This window comes from Epargyreus clarus, unplaced genomic scaffold (assembly GCF_041222505.1).
Source record: "Epargyreus clarus isolate Ecla_fem2 unplaced genomic scaffold, WU_Ecla_fem_2.2 ptg000014l, whole genome shotgun sequence".
NCBI lineage: Eukaryota > Metazoa > Arthropoda > Insecta > Lepidoptera > Hesperiidae > Epargyreus > Epargyreus clarus.
Window position 1 is genome coordinate 3,357,061 of NW_027332222.1, and position 15,769 is coordinate 3,372,829.

The following is a 15,769-nucleotide window of genomic DNA, read 5'->3' on the forward strand; positions in this document are numbered from 1 at the left end:
TAGCGTAGAATGCTGGTTAGTTACGTATATATCCTTAAGGTCCAGTTCGCACGCAGCAATGGATGTCGCGATTTCGGCAGTCTCGTTGGCTATGCGTATGTGTGAGTGTGCGGAGTAGCCCACAGATCGGGCCTACAATGCACGTTGTTTATCCGCTAGGGCGCGGGGGAGGGGCGCGGAGTGCGCGGGGAGGGGCTCCTGGCCGGGCCCAGAGTATTCAGTCTGTAGCCGCCTCTCGCAGCATTAGCCCGCGTCCGCGAGTGCACCAGTGCCCCACCAAACACTGACACCGACCTTCAATCCGAGAGAACGAGACGTCTATATCCAGGTGAGTTCTGCCGAATTTCAAAAATTTTGACTGTCAACTTTTTCCCGGCGTAGCTCACGTATGTGGCGTGGGATACGTTATATAATCGTGATTAATTAGCTTTTAGTGTGATCTTCAAATCTCGAAAAAATGTTTGGGCGGCTATTAAAAATTTATGGTGCTACGCAGGATGCTACGGTTCTCGTAGCGTCGTAGGCGACGTCTACGGAGTCCTTAGTACGACGGAAGCAATCGTTGTCTTATACTTTGGTTAAGCGAGGTGGAAGTTTAAGCGGTTTTTCAGGGTCAAGACAAGGTCCCCGGGTAAAGTTCCACGCTGTTGATAATTTGTGAGATCAAATGGGGTCCCACGCCCGCTGCGGCATGCGAGCGTTGTCATTTTGCCGTAATTGTCCTGAAAGCCTCGACCTTGTTTCGTACGTCCACGAGTTCTTTGTGTCGGCGGATTCCTTTTTATTTATTTTTATGTAACTGAATGTGATGGGACGTTCGTTTGAAAGGTAAGTAAGCGACCGTTATATGAGGCATTCCAGCTTAGTCCACAGCTGACGGTGTATTTGTCCCCGTTCCTCAATCATATTTGAGATTAATTAAATGTGTCCATGGGTTTGGCGACCAATTACTACCAGATATGATGCTTGCTTATTGGCTTCTACATTATGAAAAAAATCCCTAATTAAAAATTATAAAAATAATTCTAAAAAAACGGCACTTTGATTGACGTTCATCAAAAACACGTATCTTTTTCTCTGAAAACGTTTAAAACTTCGTACATTGTCTACATTTCGTACTTGATAACAAGACCACAACGGAACTCTAATACCATAATTTAAATAGGTGTGGCAGTGGTGCTGTCGCAGCAGAACCATGTAGGAAACTCTCAACTTCTTCCAAAACGAAAACCTATAATCCTTTACTACTCAATTGTTTGCAGGTTACGACCGACGGGATCACAGCAAATTTAGTGTAAAAAGTCCTTTGTTCATTGTTCATCTTCAGTCACTTTATGTTTGAAATAAAATAATTCGATCGTTATTAAAATGATATTAGTTTATATATCGACTGTTGCTACGAGTCTGTTTTGTATATTTTTAGATCCTTTACGATGATAACACATAAATATTTCCCATATAAATACTCTCAATACTGAACACATACACTGTATAGACAAAGAAAATTAAGGAACTCCTTCAACACTGTCATTTACAAATATCATCAAATACAAAAGAATCTCAACACGTACAATCAAATACATCACGTAAACATCAAAACCAGCAGTAAAACACTGCATAAAAAAGAAACATTAACGTTATTATTCCAACGAAACAAAGAACCCACCGGTTCTCAAACAAAAAGCATTATTTCGCCGCAAAAATTACAATTGCAGAACGTTTACGCGAACAACATTTAGTGCAACGACACTCGAGCCATATTTTAATTGGACTCGGAAAATATTTTCCTAGAAGCCCGCAGTCCGAGGACTTTGCCCCGCTGTCTTACAAAGTAGGTACACCTTTTTTCTTGTTTTCGCAAAACTTTCTCGGAATGGAAATGCTTCTTTCATTTATATGCAAAAGATAAGATAGCTATTTGTCGGATGGTCTTTGCAACAGCGGGCTGGAAATACTTTGTTATGCGTTTATACAATTGCTTCAAGATTGTAAGATGGTGCCAATTAGCGGTTTCTAGCGGAGTTCAAAGGATGATGGATAAATGGTATGAGAAGTGTCCAGAGGTGCCACCAAAATAATTGGACCTTCTGAGTGACATCACCTGGGTGATCATTGAGGTTAATTACAGATGTCTGTAAGCGGCATGAATCACTCATCGTAAAATACTGTTCGCTATTTCAATGTTATTAAAAAAAATAGTAATTGATAGGGATAAAAAGTTCACTCGAAATCTCGATAATATAGTCCAGTACATCATAATAAATCATCGTGTCGAAACCTGAGAGTTCTGGGCCGTTCTTGGACATACTTGGCCAGCGTGATGAGTATTAGATAAACATAAATTCAATTCTACTTTTTGAATGATTTGATTTGATAAATTTTAACAGATAATGCCCAGTTTTAACTGGTGTGGTGTCAAAATTTGCGCAGGAGTTCCACTTATACCATAGATGAGTAGTAAGTTGGAAAATTAATTAAATATTCTCTATGGAACCCTATAACAATGTAATGTTGAGTCCCAACAGCCATCTCTTTAGAAATGTAGCCAAAAGCGAAAACATAATAACCAAAGCAATATCGTTATAATTGTTAACGCAAGCATACATGTATGTATCCATAAAGAGCAACCATGTATATTATTAAGATACATATATGTCGTATGTCGTATGTCGTAAATAAAACCGATACTTATTCGGAATTCGCGATTATTGTTCTCCGAAGCGTACATTTTTAATGGTGGTTCACAGATGAACAGTGTTGTTACGTTGTACAAGACATTCGTTTGATAATCCATATACGTCTGCAATGCGATCGTATCCTTACCTGTTTATATTATGCGACACGATTTGTCGCCGACCCCACGACAATATAGTCATGTTCTGTCATCCGTTCGTATCATTTTAGTGATGACCCGTCATGTGTTTGAGCGTACTTGGCGATCGGTGCCGTGGATCAATGGTAGTTTTGCTACAATATTTTTCCTAATCTCTTATAAGACATTATATTATTTAAAAAAAGATAATATAGGAAGGTAAATTTTATGTTATAAAATGTATAACATAAAGGAAATTTGTTTTTTGTTTTATTACAGATTGATATAGTCAGGATACTCGTATTTGAAACCTTGTGTCTTTCGGTGCGAAATTGGTATTTCTTTGAAAACCTGTCGTGTCGTATCGTCACTAAGAGTCCTACCTGAGTTCGATCGCAGGTGTATTACAGTCGAGAACAAAGCCGGAACATTTCATGTTAGTATATTATGTTACCACACTCCTCAAACCAGACAATACGCAATAATATATTTTTATTTTTATTTTTTTAAATAAAGCTGTTTTGTAACGTAATTATATTTTATGTATCCTTTATAGAAAACTCTTCAATTTGATACCAATACCATGCAGGTAATTAGAAAATAATACATCCGCCATTTTGCGTCGTCCATATTGAATGACGTCATTAATCAAGCATTATCATGCATACCAAATGAAATGCAAAATTTCAGGTTAATCAGTTGGGCTTAACAGGTTTAAAATTCAGTAACAAGATTTGACCCTCACATACATACGAACAAACAACAAAGCAAGTTAAATAAAAATGTAAAAATCTTATGTTATTATAATTACAAATATGTGTTTATTATTATTAATTTATGTTATTACAATACAATAAAAGAAAAAAATCAATATTTAAACTGAATCTACTAAGATTAACACAAACATTTTATAAATAAAATAAATGAGCCAATTATGTTATTAATTAGAAATTGTTGTAGTGATGGTGTCACTGTAGTTGAACCACTAAAAGTCCTACATTTTCAATTACCTATTCTAATTAGAATTACATGTGAGAACCTACATACTTAACCGTTTATTTAGCAATCAAAAATAACAGTCTCATTCGTCGAATTAATTTGTTAGTTAAATACGACTTCATTTAACTAACAAATTACGAAACATTTGTAATTGTAACTAGTTAACAGTTCGAATAACGTACGCATAACTGCCAAATAAACAATAGTTTATATTTGATCAAAGCTGCGACATATTAACTGAAATACGAACTAAAACTGAGGTTGAACTAATAGAAACAGTAATTAGTATGAACAGTATAACTTGTATGAAGAAACTTAATTTTGGTTATACGTTTTAGTTTTACTTTAAATACTTATTATTTGAATAACTTTGTCTCAACTTTGTAGCGGGTTTCATGGTTTTGTAGTGGAGAATATTGGAATGTAAGGTCGGCAATCTCTTTTACGTAGGACTCTTGTAACACTCTTTTAACAGTGACTCATATGAACTCGAATGAACAGTAGAACTCGTATGAAGAAAGAGTACTTCATTTTGGTTTTACAAAGTTACTCTAAATACTGATTATTTTGACAACCTAGTCTCAAAAACTCTAGATGGTTCTATGCTATTATAGTAAATCAATTAGGATGTAGGCAAGCCTTTATCCAACAGCTGGACTCAGACCTCTTCAAAAGGAAAATCTTCATTTATTCATATAGCTTACATGCGTTTTAACCGCAGCCCATGAAGAATTTCGTAAAAAGACGTTATATCTAATAGATGTATGTATGTATGTAAGTTACCTTTTCTACAGGTCAAAATGTTATCAGTACTCTTTGTTTTGTTTTTTGTTATCTCCACATAAAAGAGTTTGTTGTTAAATATTACATTCTAATATTTTAAAGAAGATAACAAAATGAAATAAAAATAAATAAAGTAGATGTATGTAAAAAATCGTCAAACCGTTTGATTGTACAGCGTCCCAATGAGTGAGACATTTTTTATTTTTTATAATATAGGAGTAACAGACGAGCATGCAGTCCACCTGATGGTAAGCGGTTGCTGCCGCCCATGGACATCTGTAATCAACCCCAGATAGGATCTTATATCTGAGGTCGGCTACAGGTGCGCCGCTTCCCCTGAGGACTAAGCTGGAACGCCTTGGAAAAGTATGTCCCGCCTACCACACCCAGACCAGAACACAGCAGTGGTGAACACTGCTGTTTTGAGGCAGAAAGAGGTGGGGCAATGGTGACGCCGGAGTCGAACTATAAAGGTTTCTACCATCTTTCATATAAGTATGAAACATTACGCTGAAGTAAAAAAAATGCAGTCCTTTAAAAGAACCGAAAATAATGGTAACTCTACTAGATAACAGGTGCATCGCACAAAGAATTTCTTTGGAAAAGTATCACGTGTGCATACATACTTAATGCACTGTGGCATTGAAAACCTCATACAGTCCATTCAATGTCAAAGTTGTTAACGGTCTGTAATAAAAATTGATATGATAGGTTTCGACGGGCTTTTCTTTTTATTTCTTGTATTTTATTCAGAACGTATTTTTGATGTTACGTTATAACGTATAGTATTAGTGGAATTTATAAATTGCACTAATACTAAATGAAAATTGAAAGAAATTAGAAACTTGCTTATAATACTTGCTATAATATATTACGACTTGCTGTAATAATGTAATAAAATATCGTCTGAGCGTTCCGAAAAAATGGGAATTCAACTAATTCGCCTTGCCTTGCCCAGCGCGGAGGACGAATGCTTGATAATGATTAGATTTCGTGGCACAACATTACCAGAGGAACACACACACAGCGAGTTCTGAATTCAATCCTCGGCCAGACCGCGCATACATTTTGATTGTTTGGTGAAGATTCGATTAATAAAACCTAAAATTTGCAGCTTTTTGGATCGATCAGGAAAAGAAAGACTTTTGAACCCATGTTACTGTTTTTAAGATTTTCATTTTTTTTCCTTTATTTTTTATGCATTCGCATTTCAGTGTAATGAGATGCTTATTTCTGGTAACTAATGAAGTTTTTGTTTTATTTAATGATTTTTACATTAATTTATTTTCTATAATTTCCATACCTTCACAATAAAGCTTCTACACAAAATTTCGATATTATTCGGACTATCTAGTTCAACTATACAGTACTTGTATTACTACGAAACCAGCTGATCAGTACACACGTAGTAAAGTCAGCTGTGCGCGTGGGCGGCGTGGGCGGCCGACCAGACGCAGTCTGTTTGCAAATAAAGGGCTTTCCCTACTTATTTCACAAGTTATACGAGACCTTGTTCCGTTTATTCCTCTTTAAGGTATATTTCCTTGTAATGTACAGTTATTTGTAAATAAAGCTGTCTACTTATTCTCTACTACTTATCTACTCTTATTACTCACCAATATCAACAACCCATTACTGTCCCACTGCTGGGCACGGGTCTCCTCTCATAATGAGAAGGATTAGGCAATAGTCCACCGCGCTGGCCAAGTGCGTGTTGGTAGACTTCACATACCTTTGAGATTTTTTTTTATAAATCTCTCAGGTATGCAGGTTTCCTCACGATGTTTTCCTTCACCGTTTAGCAAGTGATAATTAATTTCTATTACCTTACTGTCTACTACGCCCTCTTTTCTTTTGCCATTTTTATTGATATAGGAAGCGAGCGTGTCGTCCATGGTAAGTGGTCACTGCCGCCAGTGAACATTTATAATCAGCTCCATATATCAGCCTTAGATCAGAGCAAGTATTCTACCTGAATTGTTTGACGCTAGAAATAGGTGTGGCGCTGTTACTCTCTACATAAAATCTTGTGTAATCATCTAAAGTTTACGCTCGTCAAATTTTGTGTGGAAGGTAGTATATTATTTTTTCCACATTAGAGTATGAGTAACGTTAAGAAGCGTAGAAAGGTGTAGGTGTTCCATCTGAAGGTGTGGTCGGTTTGTATGCCATCAGTATGGTGACTACGGCGATCGAGCAAAGATGTGATATATCGTGTATTATAATCAGCTCATCCCCTATTTAACAATTATAATTCATCACTTCTTTAGCTTCCTCAAAGGACAATTACAGTAAGTCAGTTAGAATTTCATTATTATAAGTAAAATCTCTCAATCGAATAATTATTCAACTATAGAGAGCGCAAAATCCGAATTTATGACTATACCACAATTCTTACAAAGGTCACCGAAAATTTTAAAATTAGCGAAAATTCTATTGTAGCGAAAAGCTGAATTGAATGGAAAGAAAGCGTATTATTCTAGGCGTGTTCTTCCATTCTTTTCTGACTTCAAACCGGCGACGTGACGAGCTTTTAATTAAACAAATAAAGCTGTTCCGAGCTTTTGTTCGTTTGTTCTACGTGTGTTTGAGTGAAAGAAAAATACAGTCGCACCAACAATAGCACGTAACCAAGTTGAGTCTGTTTTGACGAGGAATTAGTTAGGTTTTTTATTTTGATCGTGATATAACAAAGAGGTTAACTCGTTGCTTGGCCACTGCTGATCAGGGGTATCTGCTCAGTGGGTTTGGGTCATAGTTCACCACGCTGGCTATATGCGGATTAGTAGATTTCTCGCACATTTTTTTTAAAGGACTCTCAGGCGTGTAGGTTTCAATCTGTCAGAATAGGTAATTAATTTTCTAATATACAAAAAAATATGCATATTACTTCGAAAAATCAGAGGTACGTGCAAATCGGAACTCGGACTTCCAAAATGAGAAGCCGAATTTCACGACTAGGTTTTCAGTGTTACATGAAAGGAAACCCTGCTTCACAGGAAGAGAGAAAATTGTAATATTGTGTGCTAAACCCGAGGCGAGTTTTTAATACTCTTTGGAATAATTGTAACCTTCTTTAAATCGATTTGTGACATCAAGCCTTAAATCGATTTTTCCTATAACGTGATAGTTCTTATACTTCATGTAAAATGTATGTTCTGACTTAGCCTTGTAGTGATCGATACGTATGAAATGTATGTTCTGACTTAGCCTTGTTTACCGAAGGCACCATTACGATTGATATGGTAAATGAATATTTATTACAAATGATTAGTTAAAATATATATTGGTAAGCGCTTAGAATCAGCTTCAATTAACGTCTTTAGGACTGACAAAAAAACAAGTGTTACCATTGGTCAACCGTAGGTAGCACACTCTAATTCTGAAACTGAGAACTGTCGTCCTTTTTTGAAGTTGATAAATCAAATAATTTGAACTCTCCGACTTATCCTAAAAGGCCCGCATCCAGCAGAGGGACATTGTTGATGTAAAGTTTCTCATTTGCACTTTAAACTCGAACAAAGCAGAACTCTACTACGAGAAATATAAGAGAGTTCTATCACATTTTGAAGTACCAGTATGAAAGGCACCAATATGTAGCGCTCCAACGAACCCATACTCACAAATCATTGTCAAGCTCTACCTCGAATGTGTCTATAAATTGAATTTCAATAGGAAAGACGGATGGGGCTCACTCGGGAAATTGTGTATAAGTAATTTGATTTCAACATCATACATGCAATCTCGTTGTATCATAGTTTCTAGGAATGGAAAATTTATACAATAACCATATAAGGTGGGGTGATTTCTGGTGTAGAACTGTACTTTGAAGTACTTTTTATTTGAAAAAAGGGGAGAGAACAATCTTTGAAGGAAGGGAAGGCAACAATCTTTTCCTTAGACTTTGCAGTGTAACTACCGACATGTAAATATGCTTTATAACATCAATATCAACGACCCAACAATCAATACGAATACCCGCGTGGCGGAGCGGCCACCATACCGGTCTGACGCGCAAAGGGTCCCGGGTTCGATCCCCGGCTAGACATATCTAAATGATGACTTTAGATTTCTGTTTCTGTGTCTGGGTGTTTGTGTAATTGTCTATGTGTGTATCCATGGCACCCACGACACAGGGAATCCTAGTGTGGGGCTGTAAGCGTAGAAAGCGTTTAAGTACTCTCTATACACTGGTTTCTGGTAAAGTTTTCAAGTATGCACTGTGACCTTTAATTCAATTTGAATCTCATACTGATGGATTGCAGTAACCATTTACCAACAAGACTGCATGCTCGTTCGCTCCAATATTAAAAGACCTGGTACTGGCCATTAATCAAGCTGGTCCATTGTGACTGACTTTATATAACGTAAATGACTAGCGTCTATTGGTGGTCCCGAGTTAATGAGTAACTATCGGCTTCCATCCACTGGGAGATCAATGATATTGTGTGTCTCGGCAGCGTGCCAAAGTGCAGTGCAGGCAATTTGTAGCTAATAAACTACGTGTAACTAATCAATATATGTATGTTCGTTCATTTGTCTTTGTGAAATCCGGAATAATTGATTATTGATTGGAAAAAGAAGTGAAAAGGTCAAAAAACGAAACAGAGAAATAGGAAGACGATTTTTTTTGGATGAAAGTTTAAGAATTTTTTTATAATATAAAAGTAGCAGAAAACGATGAAACGACGAATAAATAAAGAAAAATGATTATAAAATAAACTATTTTTAAGTTTAATATTTGAATTTATAAATGAAATGAGGAACGGGACCCTAATAAGGTTGCTGATGCTGTCGCGATGATGATTCCGCTAAACTTATTGTTCTAAAAGTGCCGAATTGCATTAGGTTTAGGTTTAAGAATCTTTATTTCTCATAAGACTTTTACATCACTTAGAATGAGAAACTTAAAAATAATTATAATGATTATATGTGCCCGGTATGCCTTTATGTGTTCTGTGTGTGAATGTGGGTTTGCTTGTGTGTATGTGCGTGTGTGCGTGCGTGTGTGTATTTAAATTTATATAAAGATATTATTAGAATTTATTAGATCATTAATTAAGATATCTCAAGATGCAGTCACAAAATACATTATTCTAGAGGAACAATTCTATAGTCTGATTCATAATTAGGTGTCCAAAATGTAAACAAAGAAATGTCACTGTCAAAATTAACAAGAAACAAAAACTTTAACAAACACAACAAAAAATGAAAATTTAAAAAATATACACAATTTAACAAACGCGTTATGTAAACGAGAAAACATTCGAGTTCAATCACAATCACGAAAATGAATAATATCAGTTACGAAACTTAAAAATGACAGCACAAGAAATGTCTTGGATTCCGATTGTGTTACCATTATCACATTTTAATTTTCTACCATAAACTTTGTTTTTTTATTATTATTACTGTATGGAACGAAATTGAGGTGATATAAATATTAGAAAATGTGAATTAATCTTAATTTATTTAGATTATTATTTTATTATTCTTGTATTACTTTAATATCTAGATTTAGATAAATGTAAAGCAAGATACTGGAGCTAATGCTTTATTAGTTATATGTAAAAATAATGGCATTAAAAAAAAAATTAAAAAGAGAATAATTATTTTTAAAATTAAAAAAGACAAACCCACTGAGTTTCTTACCGGATCTTCTCAGTAGAGGTCGCGTTCCGATCCGGTAGTAGTTTAAGAAAATATTGTAACTGACAATTTGTAAGTGCCGCCGTTGGCCTATACAAAATAAATATATTTCATTTCATTTCATTTCATTTCATCGACAAACATAAGAAACTACCATTTCTAATGTATTTTCTTGATAGGTTTGTTTACATTTTTGTTTACAATACCTTTGTTTACATTTTGGACACCTAATTATGAATCAGACTATAGAGGATAGTCCACAGAGGATAGGAGGTTGCATCCGTGTAAAAAATGTAAATTCTCAGTAGATTTCATGGTTTTTAATTTTTTTGCGCGGATCTCTAATTCTTATAAAAAGGATTACTTACCTTCTATAACATCAGCTAACTATTAATGAAATTCCCATCAAAATCAACCCAATCGTTTTGAAGACAAGCCGTAACAAACATACAGACAGGTAAACAAAAAAATTAATAACTGTTTTTTTTGTTATAAGTACCATATACACTTCAATTGTATTTATTTGTGTAGATTTTTTTAAATTTGCGTTCTTTTTCAAAACTCCGCCAGCACCTTAATTATTTAACATTAAAAAATAATTATAGTTCAAAAAACTAAAAAACACGCTTTTATGATAAAATCAACTAAAAAGTAGAAAATAATTTTCAATCTAAGAATCAATTAAGGAACAGTAAATAGTATAATTGTGGAAAAAGTGTGGGGTGCTCCATTTATCAGGTTCGAAAAGCACCTATTTTTTTGAACTATAATTATTTATTAATTTTTAGTATTTCTCGTTATAGCGACCACCATTATTCATCGTTTGTAAAAAAATCAAGTGTCTATCTATTACGATTTAAGAGATAAAGCCCAACGACAGACGAACAGACCGCAGAGGGTTTCGTTTTAACCTTTGAGTACGGAATCCTAAAAATCATTCTACAAGAGCGCATTATAGATATGTTTCAGAACATTTGAGTTATAGGGAAATAACATTATTATTTTCTAAACTAAAAATCACGATATAAAAGTTACGCCTGTTGAAACTAAATAGCAATAATTATTATTTGCAATCTAAAGTTGCGATGAACTTTGCTGAAGGTGTTTGAAAAATCTCGCCTCGAAAATCGTTAATCCAGAGGATGTTGATAAGGACAATGGTACAAAACTATTAATGTTTAAAATATTGAATTGTCATCGGTCCTTAATAAGTATGCCAAATTTCGAGTTAATCCGACGTTTTGAAGGGGGTTAAAATCATGTTCAAAGATTCCGTTACATACTAACATACTAACATACCAACATACCAACATACATACGTCTGAAGCTAATAAAAGCGTGTTAATAACAATTTTAATCAAAAATATACACGTACTTTCCAGCTCTACCAAATTTTATGTTAACCCCATTATATTTATGCAACACCCGGCACTTAGAAACATACTTTACAGCACTTTAGAAATACTCATTGGCCAGAGCTTCTGAAAAAGCTCGCGTTCAAGCTCCAAGCGAAGCAACGCTCTAATAATCTCTCATTCAGAAAGCTCTTCATTTCTGTGCAATTTGACAGCAACGCTGGAGCTTTGTTTACTGTTGGACTGCTCTTAATAATTATTGCTTGCTACGGTGTAAAGAAAGCAACAGTTATACAGAAGAAGCAAGGAACCTATTTCTAATATTTTCAGTATGTTTTTTGTTTTAATAAAAATACTCTTCATGGAATCTTCCTCGGATAGATTACATGTATACAAATATAGAAGTAGGAATTCATTTACTACTAACTAAATTAAGACCGAACGGACTAGAGCAGCGTTTTCCAGTCTTTTTCAGTCCTCGGACCTTTAGGAAATCAAGCACAGTTTACACGGACCCCCTTAATAAAATAAACAGCAAAAAATACGGATTAGGTATTTATTTTAGTTATTACAGATACAAAAAAAAACAAATACACAAGGTAATTATAACTGTTTATTATGAAAAATATGAAAAAAAAATCGAATAAAACTGGTTTGCTGATTTTTCGTTTTGCGGCCCTTTTTCAATTAATGAGCGATTTATGTATGGTCCAGAGATGACACCGCGGAGCCCCATACATGTACTCGCGGACCCCCAGGGGTCCGCGGACCACAGGTTGGGAAACGCGGGACTAGAGGACTAAGTGGGAACGATTCTCATATCTCCATTACCCTTTGAATATAGCATCACTTGACGCTTCTATTATAATCGGTGCCTAAATATGGCGACTTATGCCACTTTAAAAATCATCCCTAGGATATATCCAGATATACCCTAGGGATGATTTTTATATCTATCTAGGGTATATCCAGATATACCCTAGGGATGTTGTCTGACCTGTTGGATAACCAGTTCAGAGTCCAGACTCTGAAGCATAGACAACTGGTTTTTTGAAAAATCATCCAAACAAAATACAAGTAGAAGTAGTCGCTTATGTTCAAATTTTAATATCAAAATTACAATGCAATTTCTAAAGTTACTATCTATAATATTATAAAATGTTGTATGAAAATCTCCGAGCATAAGTCCGTCTTTAATCCACAAAGCGTGTACTTTCATAATGGATTATAAATTATTAAAACCTTTAAACAAATAATCCTTAAGACACAAGATTAGTTAAGCCGTGACGGAGTGGCTCGGTGAGATGATAAAATATCGATTGCTTTTGAAATATCTTCTAATCCGGCTTTAAATCGAATTTGTAATTAATTCAGCCTCCGAGCGGGAGCTTGTGGAGCAAAATATAAATCTTAGGGCAGACTAGATGGAGATGTTTAATATAGAGGGTGTTCTACTAAATAATTTAGAGGAATCATTATTATAATAGTAAATACATAAGTTGTCAACTCACAGGCGCACATACACCCACACATACACATTTTATATATTTGCCTAGATATTTTGATACACTTTGTTTATTTCTTATAACTGTACCCTTACCATGAGTTTTTACGTTTTGACAAATATGACTGTTTTGGTACTTGTTTACGTATTTGCTCATACAAATTCCAATCAGCGCCCCTAGCGGATTGTATCAGAACTATAGTGTCAATAACATAATATTAAACGTCTAAATTGACAAAATAGCGCTTTATATTTAGTATCTCATTTTTAAGGCAGACAAAAAGACTTGAGCACTTACTTATTGTTACGTTTGCTCAGTCTACTAAAGTAAACGGAACAGAATAATGGATAGAGTCAACGTAACGTAAAATTTTGGGATGTTTTGAAAACTCATGGTAACCCTTACCACTGTATCATGTTTATAGTTACGGAAGAGCGGAACCGCCTTATACAGTATGTTTACTAGGCGTCTCCAAGCCCTTCTTATAATAGTGACAACCTATGTTAAAGAAATAAATATTTCCGATTTTGATTTTTTTGGAGTTGTCAAACTATTGTCGCATTGCTGGGCACGGATCTCCTCTCAGGGGTTTAGACCATAATTCACCGAGATAGTCGAGTATACATTGGTAGACATCACGAATTGATTTAGGAACTTTTCGATGTTCTCCTTCACCGTTAAAGCATGTGCTAATTATTTTTAATAAATATAGTTCAAAAAACTAAAAAAACACGCTTTTATGATAAAATCAACTAAAAAGCAGAAAAGTATTCTATTTCATTCTTTCATACATGCAGGGTAAGATAAGGATGTATGTTGATGTCTTTCTACTGAAAAACGAAGTTACTCACTGACTAACATACAAGTGAAGCTAATATAAAGCGTGTAAAAAGCACGTGACTTCTGAAATTTGGTGTTGCTTTCTTACGATTCAACGTTGGTCCCTTAGATTGAGACAGTCGTATTTCGAACTTCTAGAACATCCTTGATTTGAAATACTTAAGTAAGTATTTATTTTAAATTAAGTCTACACTTTCAATCAAGGAAGGATTCGGTTACAACTACCAGATACCTGAAATAGAATTTCGGCAAATTTCATATATCTGTTGTATATTATTGGTATGGGAATGTATTCATTTTTGTATATTCAAATATCATACATTGAATTGTAGTAGTATGTACACGGCGCAATATATAATCAATATTAGGCAAATTACACATTCTTCGTTACATCTATATACCAAGTTACATTTAGCGTGTGAACCGTCCGTGAAGCCACGTCCTTAGCGAGCGGCTTCACCTCCGCTCGAATTTATCGCCGCCCTGTTTCCTCTGACATTTAAGAGAATTTAGAATAATTTCCACCTAAATCCCGACTGATTACAATTTGAGAATACGGCTATAGATTCCACGGAAACGGCATGAGCGTACTCAGGTGTTATATGAGCGTAGTGAGAGTAGTGTTTTAAGAAAGTCTATAAATGTAATTCGACGTGGTTCGTTTGCTTTAACACTGTTGTTGTACGAGTATCTACTTCTGCAGTGTTTGAAAGACAGATTGTGGTTAGGTAGACCTACTTGTAATAAGAATCCCTGACTTAGTTCCTTGAGAATACGATACATATGCAAGAAGTAAGTTTTAAATTTAATTTTGAAGTTGAATAATGAAGTTATATAAGGAATTCTAACTTAGTCCTTCCGGATATCAATGCGGTGGCCAATATTGGGTAGGCTTCGTTCTGTCTGAAAATCTCGTTCTGGTCTCTCATCATATTATAAGCTGCATGATTGTTTGCAACTACTTTGTTTATAAAAATAGAAATGACGAAAAATAGAAAGTTACGCGGCAGTGGCTGCTATACATTTTACAATAGGCAGAAATTGTGTTGCAGTATTTTGTAATATCTTGTTCAATACGTACTGGAACGATGTCTCAAGATAATACGAGTACTTATCTAGCTGAATCGGTTGCCAAGTGTCAAGCTTAAGTGTTACTCGAGTTAACCTACATATGAAGTTCAGTTAAGTCTAAAGTTCGATAAGTTTAACATAATCTTTTGACACATTAAACAATTCGTTTCAGATGCAATCATTGTATAACACTTGATAAACCATAGTTATTAAATAGTTTAAACCGTTCTAAACGGTTTGAACATTTCTAGTAGGTTGCTTGCTAACTCGTTCTTTCCCCCAAGTATGGTAGCGTTTGTAGTTGTTAAGCCTCCACCAGTTGTGAGAAGAAGGATATATAAAGTAGGAAATAAAGAGGGTTGCAGTCAACTACAATTTTATTTTTGAAAGCTGAATTATTTTACTCAAATTAGTAACTTATTATTAATATTAGTAATTCTTGAAGTAACTAATATTAATAAGTTATTAGTCAATATTTCGCATATTTACTTCTTGAAGAATAATGCTTGTTTTTTGTGTTATCTATACTAATATTATAAAGAGAAAAACTTTGTTTGATTGTAATGAATAGGCTCAAAAACTATTGGACCGATTTTAAACATTCTTTCACCATTCGAAAGCTACATTATCCACGAGTAACATAGGCTATATTTTATATGAAATATATTTGATAAATAGATTTTGAGGCGGTACAAAGTTTGCCGGGTCAGCTAGTATGTGATACATAGCTAATTTGGATCTTATTTATAAATCTC

At 34.8% G+C, this 15,769-nt stretch overlaps 1 protein-coding gene across 1 annotated transcript in view; it reads left to right on the top strand.

The window, feature by feature from the left end:
* The first annotated feature begins 201 nt into the window (after positions 1 to 201).
* The window catches only part of ace1 (acetylcholinesterase type 1), a 74,096-nt gene continuing 58,528 nt past the window's right edge, over positions 202 to 15,769 (top strand). Inside the window, exon 1 of the mRNA XM_073080039.1 lies at positions 202 to 328. The gene's annotated coding sequence lies outside the window, so the exon portion shown is untranslated. The remainder of the gene's footprint in view (positions 329 to 15,769) is intronic.